Below are 27,702 nucleotides of genomic sequence, written 5' to 3'. Positions count from 1 at the left end.
TTTCTTGCTCAGCCTGTAGCAGCCGCGTAAAACTTGCAACAACAAAGTAGAGGACGTCTAACTTGTTTTTGCAGGGCATGTTGTGATGTGATATGGTCAAGACATGATGCTAAATTTTATTGTATGAGATGATCATGTTTTGTAACACAGTTATCGGCAACTGGCAGGAGCCATCGCTTTATTGTATGAAATGTAATCGCCATGTAATTACTTTACTTTATCACCAAGTGGTAGCGATAGTCATAGAAGCAATAGTTGGCGAGACGACAACGATGCTTCCGTGGAGATCAAGGTGTCAAGCCAGCGACGATGGTGATCATGACGGTGCTTTGGAGATGGAGATCAAAGGCACAAGATGATGATGGCCATATCATATCACTTATATTGATTGCATATGATGTTTATCCTTTATGCATCTTATTTTGCTTAGTTCGGGGGTAGCATTATAAGATGATCTCTCACTAAATTTCAAGGTATAAGTGTTCTCCCTGAGTATGCACCATTGCTACAGTTTATCGTGCCGAGACACCACGTGATGATCGGGTGTGATAAGCTCTACGTTCACATACAACGGGTGCAACCCAGTTATGCACACGCAGAATACTCAGGTTAAACTTGACGAGCCTAGCATATGCATATATGGCCTCGGAACACTTAGACCGAAAGGTCGAGCGTGAATCATATAGGAGATATGATCAACATAGTGATGTTCACCATTGAAAACTACTCCATCTCACGTGATGATCGGACATGGTTTAGTTGATATGGATCACGTGATCACCTACATCATTAGAGAGATGTCTATCTAAGTGGGAGTTCTTAAGTAATTTGATTAATTGAACTTTACTTTATCATGAACTTAGTACCTAATAGTATTTTGCATCTCTATGTTTTTGTAGATAGATTGCCCGTGTTGTTGTTCCATTGAATTTTAATGCGTTCCTAGAGAAAGCTAAGTTGAAAGATGATGGTAGCAACTACACGGACCGGCTCCATAACTAGAGGATTATCCTCATTGCTACATAGAAGAATTGCGTCCTGGAAGCACCGCTAGGTGACAAACCTGCTGCAGGAGCAACGCCAGATGTTGTGAACACCTGGCAGAGCAAAGCTGATGACTACTTGATAGTTCAGTGTGCCATGCTTTACGGCATAGAACTGGGACTTCAACGACGTTTTGAACATCATGGAGCATATGAGATGTTCCGGGAGTTGAATTTAATATTTCAAGCAAATGCTCGATTGGGAGATATGAAGTCTCCAATAAGTTCTACAGCTGCAAGATGGAGGAGAAAAGTTCTGTCAGTGAACATATACTCAGAATATCTGGGTACCACAAGCACTTGACTCAACTGGGAGTTAATCTTCCCAATGATAGTGTCATTGACAGAGTTCTTCAATCACTGCCACCAAGCTACAAGAGCTTCATGATGAACTATAATATGCAACGGATGGATAATGAAAGCACAAGTGCTCCCTATGTGGTTTTGGTAATTAATGTCAACATATCTCTTGTTGGACTAACACTTTTACCTAGTATGTTTCAGATAAGTTCAACAATGAAGTGACATGGACTAGAGGATGTGGAACCCCTTCAAGATGCTAAGGACAAAGGATTGACTCAAGCTCCAAGCTCAAGACTCTACATTTTCTATTTTAGTGATCCAAGATCACATTAAGTCTATAGGAAAAGCCAATACTATCAAGGAGGGATGACGTGTTGGTTAATGAGGTTCTTGCTCAAAATGCTTAGTGATATACTCCAAAGCCCTCAACTACTTTCTCACATCCACATATGACCTAAACCAAAAGTCAAACTCGTCCCCACCGATTCTTTCTATCCGGCGCCACCAAGTTCAGATGTCATAGCCACTGCCACAAACCCTAGGCAAATCGGTCTCATCGATAGGGATCTCGGTCTCACCGAGATGGGATTGCAATCTCTCTGTATGGATCTATTACCAAAATCGATCTCACCGAGTTTTCCTAATCGGTCCTACCGAGATTGCAATGTAAACTCTCTGTTTCCTTTTCATAACATTTTGGTCTCACCGAAATGAGCGAATCGGTCCCACCGAGTGTACCTGACCAACTCTCTAGTTGGCTTATTACCAAAATCGGTCTCACTGAGTTTGTGTAATCGGTCTCATCGATATTACATTATGCCCTAACCCTAACCATATCGGTCCTACCAAGTTGCATGTCCGTCCCACCGAAAATCCTAACGGTCACTAGATTTGCTGAATCGGTCCGACCGAGTTTATCAATTCAGTCCCACCGAGATTGGCAATTTGTGTGTAATGGTTAGATTTTGTGTGGAGGCTATATATACCCCTCCACCTCCTCTTCATTCGTGGAGAGAACCATCATAACAAACCTACACTTCCAACTTACCTTTTTCTGAGAGAGAACCACCTACACTTGTGTTGAGGCCAAGATATTCCATTCCTACCATATGAATCTTGATCTCTAGCCTTCCCAAGTTGCTTTCCACTCAAATCTTCTTTCCACCAAATCCATATCCTGTGAGAGAGAGTTGAGTGTTGGGGAGACTATCATTTGAAGCACAAGAGCAAGGAGTTCATCATCAACACACCATTTGTTACTTCTTGGAGAGTGGTGTCTCCTAGATGGGCTAGGTGTCACTTGGGAGCCTCCGACAAGATTGTGGAGTTGAACCAAGGAGTTTGTAAGGGCAAGGAGATCGCCTACTTCGTGAAGATCTACCGCTTGTGAGGCAAGTCCTTCGTGGGCAACGGCCATGGTGGGATAGACAAGGTTGCTTCTTCGTGGACCCTTCGTGGGTGGAGCCCTCCGTGGACTCGCGCAGCCGTTACCCTTCGTGGGTTGAGGTCTCCATCAACGTGTATGTATGATAGCACCACTGAGGGAGTACTGGATTAGGGGGTCTCCGAACAGCCGGACTATATCCTTTGGCCAGACTGTTGGACTATGAAGATACAAGATTGAACACTTCGTCCCGTGTCAGGATGGGACTCTACTTGGCGTGGAAGACAAGCTAGGCAATACGGATATGTATATCTCCTCCTTTGTAACCGACCTTGTGTAACCCTAGCCCCCTCCGGTGTCTATATAAACCGAAGGGTTTAGTCCGCAGGACAACAGACAATCATACCATAGGCTAGCTTTTAGGGTTTAGCCTCTCCGATCTCGTGGTAGATCAACTCTTGTAATACTCATATCATCAAGAATAAATCAAGCAGGACGTAGGGTTTTACCTCCATCAAGAGGGACTGAACCTGGGTAAAACATCGTGTCCCCTGCCTCCTGTTACCATCCACCTTAGACGCCCAGTTCGGGACCCCCTACCCGAGATCCGCCGGTTTTGACACTGACATTTGTGCTTTCATTGAGAGTTCCTCTGTGTCATCGCCGTTAGGCTTGATGGCTCCTACGATCATCGATAGCGATGAAGTCCAGGGTGAGACTTTTCTCCCCGGACAGATCTTTGTGTTCGGCGGCTTCACACCGCGGGCCAACTCGCTTGGCCATCTGGAGCAGATCGAAAGTTACGCCCCTGGCCACCAGGTCAGGTTCGGAAGCTTAAACTACACAGCCGATATCCGCGGAGGCTTGGTCTTTGACGGATTTGAGCCCCTGCCTTGTGCGTCACACGGTCACGATGAGTACGATTTAGCTCTACCATCGGACATTGTTCAGGAGATCGCACCGGCAGCCGCTCTGACCCTCCATTCGGAGCCAGTTGCGCCGTCCATGGATGGGTGGATGGACCCTGCCACGGAGGCCTTATCCTCAGCGGCGATCGAGCCGAACATTGACCTTACCCTGCACGAGAGCCGTTTTGTCAAACTGCCGGATCCTTCTCCGGCCACGGACTCTGAACCGCCTGCGCCCGTTCCTAGCGAATCCGATTGGGCGCCTATCATGGAGTTTACCTCCGCGGATATTTTTCAGCACTCGCCCTTTGTGACATACTGAACTCATTAAGGTCTCTCTCTTTATCAGGAGGATCCTACTACGTCTTGAGCTTGCGTTAGTTTTCCCCGAAGAAGAAGGGATGATGCAGCAGAGTAGCATAAGTATTTCCCTCAGTTTTTGAGAACCAAGGTATCAATCCAGTAGGAGGCCACGCTCAAGTCCCTCGTACCTGCACAAAACGATAGCTACTCACAACCAACGCGATTAGGGGTTGTCAATCCCTTCACGGTCACTTACGAGAGTGAGATCTGATAGATATAATATTTTTGGTATTTTTGGTATAAAGATGCAAAGTAAAAAGTAAAAGCAAAGTAAAAAGCAAAGAAAGATTAAAGTGATGGAGATTGATATGATGAGAATAGACCCGGGGGCCATAGGTTTCACTAGTGGCTTCTCTCAAGAGCATAAGTATTCTACGATGGGTGAACAAATTACTATTGAGCAATTGACAGAATTGAGCATAGTTATGAGAATATCTAGGTATGATCATGTATATAGGCATCACGTCCGTGACAAAGTAGACCAAAACGATTCTGCATCTAGTACTATTACTCCACTCATCGACCGCTATCTAGCATGCATCTAGAGTATTAAGTTAAAAATAGAGTAACACCTTAAGCAAGATGACATGATGTAGAGAGATAAATTCATGCAATATGAAATAAACCCCATCTTGTTATCCTCGATGGCAACAATGCAATACGTGCCTTGCTGCCCCTACTGTCACTGGGAAACGACACCGCAAGATCGAACCCAAAGATAAGCACTTCTCCCATGGCAAGAACTACCAATCTAGTTGGCCAAACCAAACGGACAATTCGAAGAGACTTGCAAAGATAACCAATCATACATAAAAGAATTCAGAGAAGATTGAAATATTCTTCATAGATAGACTTGATCATAAACCCACAATTCATCGGTCTTAACAAACACACCGCAAAAAGAAGATTACATCGAATAGATCTCCACAAGAGAGGGGGAGAACTTTGTATTGAGATTCAAAGAGAGAGAAGAAGCCATCTAGCTACTAACTATGGACCCGAAGGTCTGAGGTAAACTACTCACACTTCATCGGAGGGGCTAGGATGATGTAGAAGCCCTCCGTGATGACGGCCCTCTTCCGGCGGAGCTCCGGAACAGGCCCCAAGATGGGATCTCGTGGATACAGAAAGTTCCAGCGGTGGAATTAGGTTTTTGGCTCCTGTTCTGATCGTTTGGGGGTACGTGTGTATATATAGGAGGAAGGAGTACGTCGGTGGAGCACCGAGGGGCCCACGAGGCAGGGGGCACGCCCTAGGGGGGCACCCTCGTGACCTCCTCTTTGACTCCTTGGAGTAGGGTCCAAGTCTCCTGGATCACGTTCGGTGAGAAAATCAAGTTCCCGAAGATTTTATTCCGTTTGGACTCCGTTTGATATTCTGTTTCTCTGGAACACTGAAATAGGCAAAAAACAACAATTCTAGGCTGGGCCTCCGATTAATAGGTTAGTCCCAAAAATAATATAAAAGTGGAAAATAAAGCCCAATATAGTCCAAAACAGTAGATAATATAGCATGGAGCAATCAAAAATTATAGATACGTTGGAGACGTATCAGGCATCCCCAAGCTTAATTCCTGCTCGTCCTCGAGTAGGTAAATGATAAAAAGAGAATTTTTGATGCGGAGTTCTACTTGGCATAATTTCAATGCAAATCTTCTTAATTGTGATATGAATATTCAGATTCGAAAGATTCAAGGCAAAAGTTTATATTGACATAAAAATAATAATACTTCAAGCATACTAACAAAGCAATTATGTCTTCTCAAAATAACATGGCCAAAGAAAGTTATCCCTACAAAATCATATAGTCTGGCTATGCTCTATCTTCACCACACAAAGTATTTAAATCATGCACAACCCCGATGATAAGCCAAGCAATTGTTTCATACTCTAACTTTTTCAAAACTTTTCAATCTTCACGCAATACATGAGCGTGAGCCATGGATATAGCACTATAGGTGGAATAGAATGGTGGTTGTGGAGAAGACAAAAGGAGGAAGATAGTCTCACATCAACTAGGCATATCAACGGGCTATGGATATGCCCATTGATAGATATCAATGTGAGTGAGTAGGGATTGCCATGCAACGGATGCACTAGAGCTATAAGTATATGAAAGCTCAAAAAGAAACTAAGTGGGTGTGCATCCAACTTGCTTGCTCATGAAGACCTAGGGAAATTTGAGGAAGCCCATCATTGGAATATACAAGCCAAGTTCTATAATGTAAAATTCCCACTAGTATATGAAAGTGATAACATGAGAGACTCTCTACTATGAAGATCATGGTGCTACTTTGAAGCACAAGTGTGGTAAAAGGATAGTAACATTGTCCCTTCTCTCTTTTTCTCTCATTTTTTTATATTTTTTTATTTGGGCCTTTTCTCTTTTAATTTTTTATGGCCTATTTTCTTTCTTTTTTATTTGGGCTTCTTTGGCCTCTTTTATTTATTTTTCGTCCGGAGTCTCATCCCGACTTATGGGGGAATCATAGTCTCCATCATGCTTTCCTCACTGGGACAAGGCTCTAATAATGATGATCATCACACTTTTATTTTTCTTACAACTCAACAATTACAACTCGATACTTAGAACAAAATATGACTCTACGCGAATGCATCCGACGGTGTACCGGGATATGCAATATGACAATGATGGAATGTGTCATGAACGGAACGGTGGAAAGTTGCATGGCAATATATCTCGGAATGGCTATGGAAATGCCATGATAGGTATGTGTGGTGGCTGTTTTGAGGAAGGTATATGGTAGGTGTATGATACCGGCGAAAGGTGCGCAGTATTAGAGAGGCTAGCAAAGGTGGAAGGGTGAGAGTGCGTATAATTCATGGACTCAACATTAGTCATAAAGAACTCATATACTTATTGCAAAAATCTAGAAGTTATCAAAGCAAAGTATTACGCGCATGCTCCTAGGGGTATAGATTGGTAGGAAAAGACCATCGCTCGTCCCCGGCCGCCACTCATAAGGAAGAATATCAATAAATAAATAATGCTCCGACTTCATCACATAACGGTTCACCATACGTGCAAGCTACGAGAATCACAAACTTTAACACAAGTATTCTTTAAATTCACAACTACTCAACTAGCATGACTTTAATATTATCACCTCCATATCTCAAAACAATTATCAAGCTTCAATCTTTTCTTAGTATTCAACACACTCAAAAGAAAGTTTCACAAATCTTGAACACCAAGCATATTATTATTAAGCAAATTACCATGCTATTAAGAGTCTCTCAAAATAATTTAAGTGAAGCATGAGAGATCAATAGTTTCTTTAAAACAAATCCACCACCGTGCTCTAAAAGATCTAAGTGAAGCACATAGAACAAAATTATAACGCTCAAAAGATATAAGTGAATCACATAGAGCAAAACTACTTAGCTCAAAAGATATAAGTGAAGCACATAGAGTATTCTACATAGCTCAAAAGATATAAGTGAAGCACATAGAGTATTCTATCAAATTTTAATTCATGTATGGCTCTCTCAAAAGGTGTGTACAGCAAGGATGATTGTGGCATACTAAGACACAAATACACAAATAATACAAGATGCTCCAAGCAAAACACATATCATGTTGGTGAATGAAAATATAGTTCCAAGTAAATTACCGATGGAAGTGGACGAAAGAGGGGATGCCTCCCGGGGCATCCCCAAGCTTTGACTTCTTGGTGTCCTTGTATTATCTTGGGGGTGCCATGGGAATCCCCAAGCTTAGGCTCTTGCCACTCCTTGTTCCATAATCCATCAAAAGAATTCAGCCAAAACTTGAAAACTTCACAACACAAAACTCAAAATTGAAAACTCGTGAGCTCCGTTAGGGAAAGAAAAGAAAAGACCACTTCAAGGTACTGTAATGAACTCATTATTTATTTATATTGGTGTTAAAACTACTGTATTCCAACTTCTCTATGGATTATAAACTATTTTACTAGCCATAGATTCATCAAAATAAGCAAACAACACACGAAAAGCAGAATCTGTCAAAAACAGAACAGTTTGTAGTAATCCGTAGCTAGCGCAAGATCTGGAACCCCAAAAATTCTAAAATAAATTTCTGGACGTGAGGAATTTATCTATTAATGATCTGCAAAAAGAATTAACTAAATAGCACTCTTCAAATGAAAATGACAGCAGTTCTCGTGAGCGCTAAAGTTTCTGTTTTTTTACAGCAAGTTCAACAAGACTTTCCCCAAGTCTTCCCAACGGTTCTACTTGGCACAAACACTAATTAAACACAAAAACACAACCAAAACAGAGGCTAAATAATTTATTTATTACTAAGCAGGAGCAAAAAGCAAGGAATAAAAATAAAATTGAGTTGCCTCCCAACAAGCGCTATCGTTTAACACCCCTAGATAGGCATAAAAGCGATGATAGATCTAGGTATTGCCATCTTTGGTAGGCAATTCTTTGATGAGACATATATTTCCATTAGGAATTTCTTTCTTTCTAGTGATTATCAAACTTTTAGGCACAAGATCGAAAAATTCATTTGTAGCAATTGGTTCCTTAATGATAGCAAAAAGATTAGGATGAATACTTATAGATTTAAGATCTGCAGTTTCCTTACTAGATGATTCACCCTTATTTTTAGGAACATACATAAGCTTGGAAATTTTAGTAGGAGGACTTGGATTATTCTCTTGGACTTATAGATCTCCACAAGAGAGGGGGAGAACTTTGTATTGAGATTCACAGAGAGAGAAGAAGCCATCTAGCTACTAACTATGGACCCGAAGGTCTGAGGTAAACTACTCACACTTCATCGGAGGGGCTAGGATGATGTAGAAGCCCTCTGTGATGATGGCCCTCTTCCGGCGGAGCTCCGGAACAGGCCCCAAGATGGGATCTCGTGGATACAGAAAGTTGTGGCGGTGGAATTAGGTTTTTGGCTCCTATTCTGATCGTTTGGGGGTACGTGTGTATATATAGGAGGAAGGAGTACGTCGGTGGAGCACCGAGGGGCCCACGAGGAAGGGGGCGCGCCCTAGGGGGGCCCCCACCCTCATGACCTCCTCTTTGACTCCTTGGAGTAGGGTCCAAGTCTCCTGGATCACGTTCGGTGAGAAAATCACGTTCCCGAAGATTTTATTCCGTTTGGACTCTGTTTGATATTCTATTTCTCCGAAACACTGAAATAGGCAAAAAACAACAATTCTGGGCTGGGCCTCCGGTTAACAGGTTAGCCCCAAAAATAATATAAAAGTGGAAAATAAAGCCCAATATAGTCCAAAACAGTAGATAATATAGCATGGAGCAATCAAAAATTATAGATACGTTGGAGACGTATCAGATCCTAGCCGAACTATGTCCGGCAAGATTGGGATGCGGATGACGAAGAAATTCGCTGCCCACCCACCACCCACTTAGTAGCCACTGTCGGACATAATCCCGGACTCCTTAGTGTCCTTATGGATGGCGGCGGCAGCCTGCACCTGCTTTATCAGGACACAGTGCGCAAAATGGGTATAGACCCCTCAAGGATCAAACCCACAAAAATGACCTTTAAAGGTGTCATACCATGTGTAGAGGCCCATTGCACATGCTCAGTCACACTGGAAGTGGTCTTCGGATCCCCGGATAACTTCCGAAGCGAAGAGTTAATCTTCGATATAGTCCCGTTCTGCAGTGGTTATCACGCATTGCTCGGGCGAACCACATTTGCGAGATTCAACGTGGTACCGCATTATGCATACCTCAAGCTTAAGATGCCAGGACCTCAGGGGGGGGGGTCATTACAGTTAATGGAAACACAGAGCGCTCTTTCCGAACGGAGGAGCACACTGTGGCCCTCGAAGCGGAAGCGCAAAGCAGCCTCTTAAGGCAATCCACTAGTTCGGCGTTTAAGGACCCGGACACCTTCAAGCGCGCCCAGAGTAATCGGCAACAGGACCGCCTGGCACGTTCCGAGCTCGCATAGCAATGTGGGCCCCACCCCGGTCCCATCCAAACGGTGAAATCCGTGCCACGCGTACATTATTACGCATTAAAAATACCATGGGCATAGGCGAGGAGGGGGGCACGACGATGGCACGCCCCAAGTCGTGGCTTAAACCACACTAGGGGCTTCCCGTTTTGTTATTTTTCTCTTTCAGGACTTCAATCTCTGGAAACCCTGTCCGGCAGCGTGATTGCCGAACACATGATGCAGCATCCAAGGAGGCAGAAAGCTATGTCACACCACAGAACTCCTAGGTGGATTACGATAAAGAGTGAAATATTTGCTTTACTACCATTCCTCAACTTGCCCTTGGAAGGGACATGTCAAACAGTCCTACTTTTTGCTTATCGCACTACTTGTATCATTCTGCTTTAACACACCCTTTTTAAATAAAAAATGCATAGCATTAAGACTATTATTGCATTCTTCTTTATATATATATGTTCATTTATGACATCCAACACCCGTACACTCTGGTACGGCCAATACGCCAGGGGCTTAAGCATACCCCATAATATGGCGTGAGAAGTCCAAACACTTTTGACAGTGCAGCACCCCGAACTTATAGCATTATATGCATCAGCTTCGAATCATGTCTTGGGTCAATAGTTGGGTTTGCCCGGCTCCCATGTTTTGGTACCTCACGTTCCGCTATATCAGCTAAGGTAGCACTGGGAGAACTACTACGATTGTGCCCCGGTTCTATTGGGCTAAGCACCTTAGTAGAGAAAGCTATAACTGACTATCATGATAAGGCGAGATACTGGTCGCTGTTCGAGAGGTTTTGAGTCCCTAAAGGCTTATGCCGCTTAGAGAGAGGAGTCGGCCCTGTCCGGCTTAAGGCGTGTATCACGCCCCGAATTCGGCTTTCCGAATACTAGGGGCTTCGCCGAAATTTAAAATTATGGAAATCCATGGCTAAGTGAGAGTGATAACGCATTATTGTCCGATTGCCTCATTCGTTGTGTTGAGCACCTCCCTCGAAGGACCCAACAATGGGAACAAGAGTGCTCAGGTTTATCCCGAACACCCCAGCACTCGTGGTGTGGGGGCAGAAGCCGACAACTAGCCATATCTCAGATTTGATAAACAGCCGAACAGAAGGTAATATTTTAAATTCAAACAAGCGTTGCATAGCGCATATGAACAAGTTTTCATAAATACAGGATTACATGAGCAAGTTTACTCAAATATTATATCTTTCGTACACTCGTCCGCTACGAGACGGGCACCCTTCAGGACACCCTCATAGTACATCTCGGGGTGGCGATGCTCCTTGCCCTTCGGCGGCCCTTCCTTAATCACCTTCACGGCATCCAGCTTGGCCCATTGCACCTTCACACGGGCGAAGGCCCGGCGTGCACCTTCGATGCAGATGGACCTCTTGATGACTTCCAGCCGTGGGCAGGTATCCACAAGCCGCCTCACCAGGCCGAAGTAGCTATTGGGAAGGGCGTCGCAAGGCCACATCCGGACTATAAAGCCCTTCATGGCCTGTTCGACCGCCTTGTGCAGCTTGACCAGTTGCTTCAGCTGGTCGCTCAGAGGCATCGGGTGTTCGGTCCCAGTATACTGAGACCAGAACAGCTTCTCCATTGAGCTTCCCTCCTCGGCCTGGTAAAACTGTGCGGCATCCGACACGCTGCAGGGCAAATCTGCGAATGCTCCTGGAGAGCTCCGGATTCGGGTAAGTAGCAGGTAATTTACTTTCACATGCTTGCTTTGCATATAGAATGCCTTACCCACTGCTATCTTCTTCATCGCATCAATCTCCTGGAGGGCCTTTTGGGCATCGGCCTTGGCATTCTTTGCGCTCTCAAGGGCCGCGGCAAACCCGGACTCTCGCGTCTTCAAGTCAAGCTCCAACGCCTCATGCTTCGTCACGAGAGCGTGGAGCTCTTGCTGCACCTCGCCCACCCGTGCCTCATGCCTTTCTCGCTCGGTGCGCTCCTTGGCCGCTTTGTTTTCGGCCTCAGATAGCGCTTGCTTCAGGGTCGCCACCCTGGTCGTGGCCCCTGGCAAATTTACGATGATCCTGTCATTTTGCAATCGCATTCTCTTTATACATATCCATAGACTAGGTACTACTTACCTTTGTTTTCCTTGAGTTGCCTCTTGGCAAGGACGAGCTCGTCCTTGGACCCTTTAAGGTCCTGCTTCAGTGTGGCGACCTCCGCAGTTAGTGCGGCAGAGGCCAGCAGCGAAGCCTGCATACGCATATTGACATACTTATATTAGACTCCTGCGATATTGTCTGATCCTCCGTTCGGCTTTTCTTTGTGAACACTGAACAGAGCATCAGGGGCTACTGTCTATGCGGTAATATTTTCCCCATATTTCAAAAACTTACCTCAAAGCCTGTTAGAAGGCTGGCACAGGCTTCAGTCAGTCCGCTCTTGGCGGACTGAGCCTTCTGGACCACCGAAATCATAATAGTGCGGTGCTCTTCGTCGATGGAAGCTCTACGAAGCGCTCCTAGCAGATTGTCTAGTGCCTCTGGATGGACAGAGGTCACTGGCACAGGCGTCTTGCCCCTTTTGGAAGGAGGCTGCCTGCCCGAGTCTGGAACCACTGGGAGTTCCGGCGCGGTTTTCGGCTGAGGGCCGAACTCGGAGCCCTCGGGAGCCTTGCTCCCTCTGCTCCCGGAGTCCGGAAGGTCGCCTTGAGGCGCCTCCGGGACTGTCTCCCCTCGACCCAGTGCCTCTTGAGACAATACCTTGGCGTTGTCCGTAGGGCAAGGGGAGGTGGCGGTCGGAAGTGGATCGCTATCCATATCCGACGAGCCCAGGGAGCCATCCGACGATACGTCGATACGGGCTCGTGGCGGTCTGCATAGTCATAATTCGGCGTTAGGAGAGGCAGTGCAACAAAGGTATGCTATGAGTTACACTGGCATCCGAATACTTACGACTTCGCCAGGGGCTTGTCCCTGAGCAGCCACTCGTCTTTGCCTTCGACGGCGGTGGTGGAGTAGTCCGGAAGGAGAGTCCTTCCCTTCTTGGACCCTTCGCCCCCCCCGGTTGGGCCGGCCTTCCTTTTCTTGTCTCCCTCGACTGGAGGGGGAGCATCTTCATCTTCCTCCTTGTCTTCGGGGGAGGAGTGCGTCGCGGAGTTATCGGACGATGAGTCCGATAACACCTGGCGTCGGGAACTCTTTCGGGTTCTGTCGCGGTTTTGTCACGGCAGATGTCCTAGAGAAAGGACTTAGTCATGGAGCCATCGCAACGGGTTAGCTTGAAGGGGTTAAAGCGGACATAGGGACGCAAGAGAGTTTATACTAGTTCGGCCCCTTCAATGAAGGTAAAAGCCTACGTCTAGTTGTGATGGAATTGATGGGGTTTCAATGACTAGGGAGCAAACAAGCTTCGCCTAAGTCTTGAGTTGTTGTCTGTTGTCCCTGAACCGCCACCGGGCCATCCCCTTATATACACGGGTGACGCCCATCGGTTCACAGAGTCCCAATACCGGCTCATAGATGTGTCCGGTTTGGTCTCTACTTATTCCTAACTTATAATATAAGTTAAATACCAATGCTGGTTTACGGCTACAGGCCTTGAACCGACTATGGGCCTTGAGCTCTCATCTGCCTTCTTGGGCTTTAACATAATTAACTACTGATGAAGTTAACCCAGCCCAGATCGGCCGGTTTACGCCCAGTAGTAATATCCCCAACATTAGGCCCCAGATTGATTTGAACAGGTTCATGTCAATCCTTAGCAAAAATCTTCATCTTCAACATCTTCTTGTAGTTTGTTGCACCGCCGTGATGTCATCTTCTCTGGTCGTTGTAAACCGACATGACGTCACCTGTTATAAATAACCTTATCCATGATACCCCCCTTTTTTTGTTTAATAGGTCTGCGACAATTAAGGCGATAGCTTCGTTTCCAAACCCACGGTCCCTTGATTTTCGCGCCTGACTCCTGTCTTTTGCCTTATAAATAGGACCGAAGGGTCATTTCTTTTCCCCCTTCATGCCCTTCTGCTTCGTCTTCCCCGCGTCGTCCAGCTTCGGAGCTCCGCCGCCGTCGACGACCTCTACTCCAACCTTGGCCGCTGCATCACCCTGATTGTACCAGAGCATCACGGCGACCTTCTGTTTCTTCCTCGGCTCCGGTGAGTTCTTTACCTTTTCCTCCGTAGATCCGTTCTAGGGTTTCCAAGTTCTTCAGTGTTTGTCGTCTGCTTCATGCTCCTATGATAGATCATAGATGAACCTGTGAACCTTTGCTCTGTGTAGCGATAGTTCTTAGCATCCGCCTTTACTTATATGCCTCAAGACCATAGATCTACCTGTATCTCTGTCCATTGATTCGGTACTGTTCTTTTTTGAACCTTGAATATTTTCCTTCTTTTCTGAACTTGCTTCAGATCTGTCGCTGTAGAGAAATCTTGTGAAATCTATTTCTGTACACTTATCTATCCGCAATCTCAACTGTTTCAATGCTTAGATCCAGCGGTTTAACTTTGTAGAAAAATTGCCAAACCGGTATATACCATTAGTCCCCTTGTTGAACCGCCAGATGTTGTTGCTTCATAAAACTCTGGTTTAGATAGAGCTGTCTCCGGTTTAATATTGTACATACCAGTGCACTTTAATCAATGCATTCTTGAACCGGAATTACCTATCTTGTAGATTTCATCATGGCCAAGCAAGTATATGAGTGCAACTGGGTTCCTTCTCGCGTCATAGAGACTCAACTGAACAATTTAGTCCTGATCTGCGCTTTAGGCAGCAAAAACACCATCCATTGGAGAGCCCCTGGCAAAGAATGCCGTCCCACACCTCAAGAAGGAGAGGTCGTCGTTTTTGTAGATCACTTAGCCCGGGGCTTTAAGCCGCCCGGTTCTAAATTTTACCGGGACGTTTTAGCCGATTTTCAACTCCACCCACAAGACACTGGTCCCAACTTTGTTACAAACATGTGTCACTTCCAAGTGCTCTGTGAGGTGTTCTTTCAAGAGGAGCCCACAGTGGAGTTGTTCAGAGACTGTTTCCATCTAAACCGCCGTACTGAGTTTTCTGACAGTTCCAATACGGAATTGGGCGGTGTGGCGATTCAGAAAAGGAAAGAGGTCACATACCCTCATGCCAAGCTGCACAACCACCCCAAAGAATGGAATCAAACATGGTTCTATTGCAAAGACACCTCCCCTACTGGTGAAAATCCTTTGTCTGGCTTTCGTCCGGAGCGGCTTAGCAATACACACCCCTTTCCGCAAAGGTTGACTGCCAAGGAGAGAAGCAAATACGCTCCTCAACTGTCCAAGCTCAGAGCCTTCATGGCCAATGGTTTAACAGGAGTTGATCTCACTCGCTGTTGGATATCGTGGAGCATACTGCCCCTTAGTCAGCGCTCCGGTTTGATGTGCGAGTATACTGGCAGTGTTGATGACCCACTGCGACATGCTAACATCCAGCTTACCGATGAAGAAATCATAGAGGCTGTGAATAAAATGCTGAATGAACCAGAACACGTCTGTGCTCGAACCGGCCTGCTTCCCTTCTGTGCCACCAACAAACCGCCGGCTGTAAGAATTTGATTTTTTTCTTTTTACTGAACCTGCTATTGATATATCTGGTCATTGTTTATATCAATGTCTGTTTAAATAGGGTAATGGTCCGTTTTGGAGCAAGAAACTTCCCCAGGAGAAGCCAGAAAAACCAGACAAACCGGAGCGACCAACCCGGCCAAAGACTAAAGTCGTGAAACGGCCTGCTCACAAGAAGAAAAATACTGCATCTTCTGACCCGGCCCCTGATGATGATGTGGATAATCCGGACCTTGAGGTAGAGCTTGACTCACTTGGCTTATTTTTCATGCGTCTTATTGATGATGATATTTGTCAGGATGATGCCGAAGCCAGCCATGCTGATGCTGCAGAGGTAATTATTCTCTCTTCCGATTCAGAACCTTTGCCTTCACTAAAAATCCGTCAGGCAAACCGGAAAGTTAAATTTTCTCATCCTCTTGCTTACTTGGATCCCAAATTTCTTATGAAGACCCAACAGCACGAAGCTCGCCGCACAACCCGGCACAGCGGCCAGGTAGTTACCTCCGCCAGTTTACTGAACAGTCCGGTTCGGAAACGCCGTTTAGAGGTCTCTAATTTGCTTGTCAGTGCTTGTCCTAAAGCGGGCTGTTTTTGTCAACCTCTTAATCCATATGACTCCGATTATCAGGTTACTTCCCACTCATCCTTTGGCGAGTCATCGGCTACTGAGCTGCCACCGCTCAAAACGGTGCTTGGGTAAGCTATACTTATCATAATATTTCCGGTACATCACCTTGGAACATACGCTGTATTTGACTTTGTTATTCTTTTCAGGGCCAAGCCTAGGCCAAGAAAGAAGGCTCGCCTGGATAAAGCGGCCGAGGAGGATGCCGTCCCTGAACCGAGCAAAACACCAGATCTTGAAGCGGCTATTCCTGAAGATATACCCAATGATCCACCACAGCGAGATGACGATCTTATTGCTGAAGAAAGGCCTATTGATACCTCAAGTCCTGTCAACCAGCCCACAAGCCCCATCCGGATTGAGAAATCCACCAATCCATCAAAGCCTACTGATAAACCAACGGCCCCCGTGCAAACCGGCGATGCCAAGGATGATGAGGTTGTCATTACTGGCATTGGTCGCACAGAGCCAGGCAATCCCGTTGCTTTATCCAGACATACTAGCAAGGAAGAATTTGCTGCCATTGGCAAGGGAAAATGGAATGCCGGTTTGACAACTTATGCCGCTTTGAATGCCCAAGATCTCCATTCCGGCTATCTGAACCGGCTATACACCAGCCGTGACTATGAAGCTGGTCTGGTTAATATGATGAAAGAGAAATTTGAGGTAACTTCCCTGTGCTTTTTCCTATGTGGATATTTCAATCTTGTTAACTCTCCTGGCCCCCACGGGCCTGTTTAGAATCTGCATCCAAACCGGGACTTGTTAATATAAATCCCCATGCTTCGGAACTCGTTGATGTAGCCCCCAAGGGCCGGTTCAACTTAGTGTAGTTAAACCGGGACTTTAAGTAATTGAGATCGCCGCATCAGAATATATTAGAGCAAATAGCCATTAGCCCCCAAGTGCCAAGTTGAATACTTGTATTGATCTTGGGACTTTATAATCAAGTAAAATATGAAGATCAAATAGGCATTAGACCCCAAGTGCCAAGTGCATAACGTGTTATGTGGTTGGTGCTTCAATTCTTGCACTGCTTGCTGAATCATATAACTGTCTGTATGCAGGCTGAGCTGAAGACAAAAGAGACCCAAATCGCCGATCTCCAAGAAAATCTGAAGTGCCAACAGACTGAAACCTCAAAAGCAAAAGAGGAGTTGACCAGCGCCTTAAGCGTCATGGAACAGCTTAAGAAGGATTTCAAGAAGGAGCGGGCGGATTGGGCTACTAAAAAATCTGCTTTAACCAAACGAGCAGAAGACGTTGAGGCTGCACTAAAACCGTTGGTGGACGAATTGGCCAGCATAAAGTGGCACGTGCATGCCATGACCGCTGCTATCTTTGGTAAGCCGGGTTGATTTCTGAATTGAGTCAGCCGTCTTACAGAGCTATCGGTTTGTTAACCCTTTGTGATATTTCAGGGACACGCATTGGCCACTTGGGGTCGGATGTGCGGAAGAAATTGAAAGCCGCCTACACGTTGATCGAACAACTGTACACTGGTGCACAGCAGATCATCTGTACTGCATCCCACAACAATCCGGCGCCCACTTTGATTCAGGACACTCTGAAGAAACCGTCGGTGCTTCCTGCCCGGGTTGAAGAGCTGAAGAAATCTGCTGCTCGAACCGGTGTGATCAATGCCTTTATCCGGGCAAAAGCTTGGGTGCCGGATTTTGATCCTATTGAAGCGGCTCAAGGCTATCCCATCTTAAGGAAGACGGGTCAGAGTTTAGTGAAGCGGATCTGCGAGCAATAAACCGGGAGGTGCGTCCGCTAGCTTGTCAATTGGTTGAAGAAGCAGACTTGTCTCACTATCAAGCCCATTATGACAATCAAAACAAGCAAGTAGCTGCACCAACTCATGAAGCAGAAAATCTTATCCCTCCAATTCGTAAGCATACTTACGCTCCCGATATTGAACCATCATTGCTGATCCGTGATGAAGCCGTCTTTCGAGCATTAATGGGAATCGACTGGACAACTGTTGATTTCCAGCCGCTGGGTAGAGAAACTGAAGTTGAAGCGGCGCGGGATGAACCACAACCATTAGGCCAGGCTGGTGACCAAGCTTGAACCGGAAGCCGGTTTAAACTGCTTCTCCTTTGAAAAAACAATGATCTTATTTTGGGCACCGTGTTGCCTTGTAATAGGCTAGCTGATACTCTTGATCTTAATATGCCTTCGTGCATAACCACTGCAACTTGTGCTTTCTTTGGGTGATGAACTTTCCAAAGTATTTTCTGCAACATAAAAAATCTTAAAGTGCCGCCGTGGTTGTACCGTCAGGCGGAGTATGATGTCTGCATATATAAAATCAAAATATCTGAAACTTAAGCATATGATCAAATCTTTGAGATACATAATACCTGCCATCGTTGGGCATGAAGTTGGCTTATCCAATCTTGAAGCGGAGGTTTCATAAACCCACACTGTTGGAGGAGATAACAGCTCCTGTATATATATAATGCCGGTTTACCAAGTAAATCGTGCCGGGTTATAATAAAACATCGTGTTACTCCATAATAGGATGTTAACAAAAAAATCAAACCGGGCAAATAGTCTCCGGATCAAAAATGGACCATGTTCCATCAATTGACAGTTTGAACCGGTTTAAAACTTTGTCGGTTTGAAAAACGCAACAAAAAGAAAGAAATATCTATCAAAGAAGGTTGTGAAGCAAAGGCAATGATAAAAACCGTTTGCAAAAAAGAGGCTTATTTGAGCCAATCAGATGGTGTTACCATGGTCGGACACGACCAAGCTCCCGATAGGTGTAGCTATGGTTCAAGTCAGCCAGGTCCCCAAATGACACTGTGGCATTTATGCCGATCAAGAGGCGTGGCAATGGTTCGGGTTCGACCAAGCCCCCAAGTGATTCTGTGGCCTTAGGCCGATCAAGAGGCGTGACTGGTTCAGACGTGACCAAGTCCCCAAGTGATCTGGTGGCTCTCGCCTATCAAGAGGTGTTGCATTGGTTTGGACACGACCAAGCCCCCAAGTGATATAACATGATGCTTTGAAAAGCTAACTCAAGGGGTAAACCGAAGGCCGCTTTAGAACAACTCCGTGTAACCACACATGATGTAAAAGAACAGATACCCCGCTTTAGCTGAGGTTCCGTTTATTATATTTAATCATAATATATACATCGTCGTAATATGTACATAAGTAGAGCCAATGGCTCAGGTATAGTAAGGCCGGAGATGAGCTATATTCCACGGCCTGTTGGTCTCCTCTTCTGATGTACGTGAGTCTTTATGCTCTCGAATATCGATCAGATAGTATGACCCATTGTGCAGATTCTTGCTGACCACGAAAGGTCCCTCCCAAGGTGGGGATAGCTTATGCATATCAGTCTGGTCTTGGATGAGCCGAAGCACCAAATCTCCTTCCTGAAAGGCTCTGGTTCTGACTCGGCGACTGTGATAACGACGAAGATCCTATTGGTAAATCGCCGAGCGGGCGGCTGCTATGTCACGTTCTTCATCCAACAGGTCCAAAGCGTCTTGCCGTGCTATCTCGTTGTCCGCTTCAACATAAGCCGCCACACGAGGTGAGTCATGACGGATATCACTTGGGAGAACCGCCTCCGCTCCGTAGACCATGAAGAACGGCGTGTATCCTGTTGATCTGTTTGGTGTACTATTGATGCTCCATAACACATATGGTAACTCTTCTACCCAACAACCCGGCTTTCTCTGCAAAGGAACCATAAGCCGGGGCTTGATGCCTCTCAAGATCTCCTGATTAGCCCTTTCTGCTTGACCATTGGACTGTGGGTGTGCTACTGATGAAACGCCAAGTCGGATGTGCTCTCGTTCGCAGAACTCCTTCATGGCACCCTTGGACAAATTGGTACCACTATCTGTGATGATACTGTGTGGAAAGCCAAACCGGAAAATCACTTTTTTGATGAACTGAACCGCTGTGGCTGCATCACACTTGCTAACAGGTTCTGCCTCCACCCACTTTGTAAACTTGTCAACCACCACCAGGAGGTGAGTCTTCTTATCTTTGGACCTTTTGAAAGGCCCAACCATATCCAGCCCCCAAGTCGCAAACGGCCAAGTAATTGGAATCATTCTCAATTCTTGAGCCGGCACATGAGCACGTCTTGAAAACTTTTGACAACCGTCACATCGTATGACCAGATCCTCCGCATCAGCATGAGCAGTTAACCAATAGAAGCCATGGCGAAACGCTTTAGCTACCAAAGATTTTGAACCGGCATGGTGACCACAATCTCCTTCGTGGATCTCACGCAAAATTTCACAGCCTTCTTCAGGAGACACACAGCGTTGAAACGCCCCTGATACACTGCAATGATGCAACTCGCCATTGACAATAGTCATGGACTTGGACCGCCGGACTATCTGTTGGGCCAGAGTCTCATCCTCTGGTAACTCGCCCCGGTTCATGTACGCTAGGTAAGGAAGCGTCCAATCCGGAATGACATGAAGAGCTGCCACCAATTGAGCCTCCAGATCAGGAATAGCTAAATCCGCTTCACCAGGGAGCTTGACCGACGGGTTGTGCAGCACATCCAGAAAAACATTGGGCGGGACCGGTTTGCGCTGAGAGCCCAGCCGGCTTAAAGCGTCCGCCGCTTCATTCTTCCGTCGGTCCACGTGGTCCACCTGATAGCCTTTAAAGTGACCTGCAACAATATCCACCTCACGACGATATGCTTCCATGAGTGGGTCCTCGGAGTCCCAAGTGCCAGATACTTGTTGAGCCACAAGGTCCGAGTCACCGAAGCACTTAACTCGAGGATTCATACCAAGGGGATTGCCTTCTCACCAAGGCGGCTGATAAACCGGCTCAGCTGTTAAGCCGGTTCATCTCCTTAGCCATCCGGAGACCATGGAGCAAGGCTTCATACTCAGCTGCATTGTTAGTACAAGGGAACATTAAGCGGAGAACGTAACAAAACTTATCACCTCATGGGGAAGTTAATACGACTCCAGCCCCCGAGCCTTCCAATTGCCTGGATCCGTCAAAATGGATGGTCCAATATGTGTGATCTGGCTTTTCTTCAGGTGCTTGCAGTTCCGTCCAATCATTGATGAAATCAACAAGTGCTTGAGACTTAACCGCCGTCCAAGGCACATACTTCAATCCGTGCGGCCCAAGCTCTATAGCCCACTTGGCAATCCGGCCAGTCGCTTCCCGGTTCTGGATGATATCCCCCAAAGGAGCATAACTGACCACCGTAATTGGGTGCCCTTGGAAGTATTGCTTAAGCTTCCGGCTTGCCATAAAAACTCCATACACCAGCTTCTGCCAATGCGGATACCTTTGCTTGGACTCAATGAGTACCTCGCTGATATAATAGACCGGACGTTGAACCGGATGCTCCTTACCTGCCTCCTTTCGCTCCACCACAATAGCCACGCTGACCGCACGAGCATTAGCAGCAACATATAGCAGTAACGGCTCCTTGTCAATGGGAGCAGCGAGCACAGGCGGATTAGCCAATTGCCGCTTTAAGTCCTCAAATGCTTCATCAGCAGCAGAACTCCAGACGAACTGATCCGTCTTCTTCAACATCTGATACAAGGGGATTGCCTTCTCACCAAGGCGGCTGATAAACCGGCTTAACGCGGCAATCCGGCCTGCCAGGCGTTGAACATCATTGATACACTTCGGTTTAGCCAGGGAGGTGATGGCTGTGATCTTCTCCGGATTAGCCTCAATTCCCCTGTTGGACACCAGAAAACCCAATAACTTGCCTGCTGGTACACCAAAGACACACTTGGCCGGATTAAGCATCATCTTGTACGTCCTCAGGTTGTCAAAGGTTTCCTTCAAATCGTCAACCAGAGTCTCCTTTTCCCTGGACTTAACCATGATATCATCCACGTAAGCATGTACATTACGGCCAATCTGCTTGTGAAGACAATTTTGTACACACCGTTGATAAGTTGCCTGGGCACTCTTGAGCCCAAAGGGCATAGACACATAGCAGAAGGCTCCAAAGGGAGTTATGAATGCCGTCTTCTCCTGGTCCTTAACTGCCATTTTGATCTGATGATAGCCAGAATATGCATCCAAGAAACTTAAACGCTCGCAACCCGCCGTAGCATCAATAATTTGATCAATACGAGGGAGGGCAAAAGGATCTGCTGGACAAGCCTTATTAAGATCTATGTAATCCACACACATGTGCCAGGTGCCATTTTTCTTAAGGACCAGCACTGGATTGGCAAGCCACTTAGGGTGAAAAACTTCAACAATAAAGCCAGCTGCTAAGAGCCTGGCTACCTCTTCTCCAATCGCCTTGCGTCTTTCTTTGTTGAACCGACGGAGGAACTGTTTCACCGGTTTGTATTTAGGATCCACATTAAGGGTGTGCTCAGCGAGTTGCCTCGGTACACCTGGCATGTCAGAGGGCTTCCATGCAAAAATGTCCCGATTCTCACGGATGAACTCGATGAGCGCGCTTTCCTATTTCGGATCCAAGTTGGCACTGATGCTGAACTGATTGGACGAATCGCCAGGCACGAAGTCAACAAGCTTAGTTTCAGCTGCCGATTTGAACTTCAGGGCCGGATCATGCTCCGTAGTTGGCTTCTTTAATGGAGTCATGTCCGCCGGATCAACATTGTCCTTATAATACTTCAGCTCCTCGGTGGCACAAACTGGATCTGCGTAGGCCGCATCTCCTTCCTCGCACTCCAACGCGATTTTACGGTGTAGCGACCCGACCCGAATGGATCAAGTGCTCTGTGCTCCGGTGTCATCCCTGGATTAGTAATGCTGACACCACACAGTACATCGAAGGATTTATAGCAGAGTGGCAATCACACACTTATTACATCGTTGTCTCAAAGAGAACTTATTACAATAAAAATGGCTTAAGGCCATCTAATACCGATAACAGCGGAAGACTCGGAAGATAAATGGGTCCATCAACTCCAACGGCATCATTGAGTATAGAACCACGACCTAAAAGCACCTTACTCGTCGTTTGAAAAGTCTGCAACATGAGAAGTTGCAGCCCGAAAACGGGTCAACACATGGAATATGCTGGCAATGTAACACATAGAGAGTAACGGAATGAAACAGCTATACTACATGAATATATGGCTGGTGGAAAGCTCTATGGTTACAGTTTTGCGTAAAGCCAGTTTTTCCCTACTGCAAAGGAATAAATTTATTTAACTATCATGGTAGTTGTTAAACATCGAGAATGGTTGACAGCATTCCGATCCCAATTAAGTGAACAATTAAAACCCAACAACATTAATTATAAGTAACGTGATGAGATTCACATGATATTCAAGTGCTAGATACTCAAGTTGTCCATAACCGGGGACACGGCTAATCATGATTAGTTTGTACACTCTGCAGAGGTTTGCGCACTTTTCCCCACATGACTCGATCGCCTCCGTTTGTTTTCTCGCACTACATGGTGTTTGAGAAACGGATGACCGAGACACAGTCTTTCAGAAGCGCTAGCACCTTACGTGTGGGGTAGACCGTACCACCTACAACCCCTACATCTGCTAGTCCACCCCGTAAGAGTTCGCACAACTTAGTCAACTATGCCAGAGCCCATAGTAGCATGTGGCTGCACACGGAAGTTTCTAGCATGAATTATCTTATGATCCCTTTGAGCCTGGGTGGCGGTCCAAAATAAAACAGGCAAGTCCTGATAGACATCAGGTGCCTCAATCCACCCAGATGTGTGTTTAAGTGGCCACCTTAGATAAACCATTAAAAATTATCAACTCACATCTGTCATGGATATCACTCACCCAATCCACGTCTACTAGCATAGCTTGGCATAATAAGAAAATGTAGAAGTAACTCCCAAAGGTTTCATAATAATACAGGTAATAGGTACTACCTCATCTACTTCCCATCCCACAATTTAATTAGATCCTAATCATGCAATGTGAGAGGATTGATCTAATGCAATAAAACATGGGTTGTAGAAAAGGTATGATCAAAGTGTTACTTGCCTTGCTGATGATCCGCGAGACCTAGGGTTTCGAAGTAACAAGCGGCGCAATCCGGGTAATCTATCACAGACAAACAACAAGCATACAATAAGTACTCATCTAATGCACAGGTAAAACTCGAACAAGAGAACAAACCAGAAAGTTCAACTTAAGAACTCCGGTTGCAAAGAAAGAACAAACCGAACAAAGAAACGGAAAACAAACGGCGGAAGAAAACAACTCGGTTCTAGCAAGTTGAAACTAGGTTAAATTTTTACCGGGGCAAAACTTGTTCAAGTTGATTAGACAGAACGGCGGTTTCGAAACGAAACTCCAGGCGCTTGAATCACCTGATTCTGATAAACGAGCGAGAAGAAAGACTAGAACGAAGATCGGATCTGAGATCGCGATCACGGAATAAATCCGACGAAAAGAAAAAGAAGAACGATTAAACGAACGGGCGTCGTTAACCGGGGAATAATCGGTGATCACGTTCGTTGAGACGAACGGTCTGAAAGAAGAACGAAAACCGATCTAGGGTTTTTGGAAAAGAAAACCGAAACATAGAACGAAAGAAAACCGGAACGGTTTAGAAGAAAAACTGAACCGAGGGGAGAAAAAGAGACGCAGCGCGGGACAACCTCGGCGAGGCTCCGGCGAACGGCGGCTATAGGGCGGCGGCGGCTATAGGGCGGCGGCGGCGGGTGAGGGGCGCGGGGTGGGGCGCGGCTAAGGAAGAGATGGGCTTGGGATTGATGTGAGGAGAGGGGGGGTTTGGGGTGTATTTATATAGGTGGGGGGGTTACTTGGGGTAGGGGCAAGCAAAAGAGGGAAAACAAAACAAGGAAAGGGGGGGCTAACCGGCCTAGATTCCCTCTGGGACTCGGCCTAGAGCGAGGGAGGCGGCGGCCTGGCGCTGCGCCTGGCGCGCGCGCTGGCTGGGGAGGCGGCCGGCTGGATGGGCCTTTGGCCCGGCTGGCCTTGGTCCTTTTTTTGACTGGATTCGTGCGCAGAAAAACAAAAGAAAACTAAACTAAACGAACTCCAAAATTACTAAAGTAAATTTTCCCCGACTCCTAAAAATGAGTCGAACAAAATGAACTTTACTCCGGACCGAGAATGCAATTTTTGAAAACGCGCATTTTTCCCTATCCAAATAAAAAGCAAACAAACACCGAAAACCAAAATTTGATTTATTCATTAGATCTTCATTTTTCCTAAATTTGGGAAAGTCATATCATTCCCTCTCTTATATTTTTGATATTGGAAAAATAATTGAACATGCAATAAATAAATCAAATGATCCTCTTTTCCAAAATTTGAGAGAACTCAAATATGAAAATAACGAAATCTCCAACTCTCTCCGTGGGTCCTTGAGTTGCGTGAAATTTCTAGGATCAACCAAAATGCATGAAAATATGATATGCATGATGATCTAGTGTATAACATTGCAAATTGCAAATTTGGGATGTTATAAACCTACCCCCCTTAAGATGAATCTCGCCCTCGAGATTCGGGTTGGCTAGAAAATAGGTGTGGGTGGTCCTTGAGCAATCTTCTTCTCTTTCCCAGGTGGCTTCATCCTCTGAGTGGTGGTTCCACTGAACTTTGCAAAACTTGATAACTTTGCTGCGGGTAACTCTGCTGGCATAATCGAGAATCTTGACGGGCTTTTCCTCATATGTTAAGTCGTCCTTCAACTGAATCGCTTCGAGTGGCACGGTATCTCTTAGCGGTACCTCCGCCATCTCGGCGTGACATTTCTTCAGCTGAGAAACATGGAATACATCATGAACTCCTGACAGCTCCTCTGGTAATTCCAACTTATAAGCGACTTCTCCCATACGTTGCAAGATCTTGTACGGTCCAACGAAACGCGGTACTAAATTTCCCTTAACTCCAAAGCGCTTAACTCCTCGAAGTGGGGATACTCGAAGGTAAACTCTGTCTCCGGTTTCGTAAACTGTCTTCTTGCGTTTAGAATCTGCGTAGCTCTTCTGCCTGGATTGGGCTACCTTGAGCCTATCGCGAATCAGCTTAACTTTCCGTTCAGACTCCTTAATCAAATCTGGACCAAAGAATTGACGGTCTCCAACTTCGTCCCATGACAACGGTGTCCTGCACCTCCTTCCGTATAAAGCTTCGAAAGGTGCCATCTTCAAACTGGTTTTGGTAACTGTTGTTATAAGAAAACTCCGCATACGGCAAGTTATCGTCCCAACTAGATCCATAGTCTAGTGCACAAGCTCTCAGCATATCTTCCAAAATCTGATTGACTCTCTTGGTCTGTCCATCTGTCTGTGGATCAAAAGTTGTGCTGAACTCTAGTCTGGTTCCTAAAGTTTCATGCAACTGATTCCAAAACTTTGAGGTAAATTGAGTTCCTCTATCTGATACGATACTCCTCGGAACTCCATGCAAACAAATGATCCTAGTCATGTATATCTTTGCCAACTTAGCACTGGTGTAAGTAGTCTTAACTGGAATGAAATGTGCTACCTTCGTCAAACGATCAACTACTACCCATATCGAGTCATAGCCTGCTTTCGTCCTAGGTAGTCCTGTGATAAAATCCATGCCTATCTTATCCCACTTCCATTCGGGTATCGGCAATGGTTGTAACAATCCTGCTGGCTTCTGATGCTCTGCCTTTACTCTCTGACATACGTCACAAACTGCTACATATGCTGCAATATCCTTCTTCATTCCGGTCCACCAGAATGTTTCCTTCAAATCCAAATACATCTTGGTATTCCATGGGTGAATCGAATACGGTGAATCATGTGCCTCATGCAAAATCAACTTCCTGATCCCTGGGTCATTTGGCACATAAACATGGTCCTCAAACCATAGGGTATCGTGCTCATCCTCACGAAATCCCTTTGCTTTTCCTTTGCTCATTCTCTCTTTTATAGAAGCAATCTCCTTGTCAGATTTCTGAGCTTCTATGATTTTATACATCAATGTTGACTGAATCTCCAATGTTGCTACATAGCCTCTCGGAACTATTTCCAAACATAGCTCACGAAGGTTTTTTGCTAACTCCTTTGGTATTTTCTCCGTCATTAGAGTATTGACATGGCTCTTACGGCTCAATGCGTCAGCTACTACATTAGCTTTTCTGGGAAGGTAATGCAATCTCATATCATAATCCTTGATGAGCTCCAACCATCTCCTTTGTCTGAGGTTCAACTCCTTCTGCGTGAAAATGTACTTCAAACTCTTGTGATCCGTGTACACCTCACAATGATTTCCAATGAGGAAATGTCTCCACGTTTTCAATGCATGCACTACGGCTGCTAACTCCAAATCATGCGTGGCATAATTCAACTCATGAGGCTTCAGTTGCCGTGAAGCATACGAAACAACTCTCCCTGCCTGCATAAGCACTGCTCCAAGTCCTCGACGTGAAGCGTCACAATACACCTCATAATCCTTGGTCTGATCTGGCAAAATCAATACTGGTGAGGTAACCAAGCGTTTCTTCAACTCCTGTTAGGCAGTTTACTTGTGTCCTGTTTGGCACATGCCGGGATACATACTTGATCCTTCTTCCTTCTGGTGTGGTAAGCAAAATTGACTTACTAGCACATTCAATGTTCCC

Source organism: Triticum aestivum, chromosome 2A (genome assembly GCF_018294505.1).
Source record: "Triticum aestivum cultivar Chinese Spring chromosome 2A, IWGSC CS RefSeq v2.1, whole genome shotgun sequence".
Classification (NCBI taxonomy): Eukaryota; Viridiplantae; Streptophyta; class Magnoliopsida; order Poales; family Poaceae; genus Triticum; species Triticum aestivum.
The sequence above is the reverse complement of the archived record's forward strand: the minus strand, read 5'-3'. Positions refer to the sequence as shown.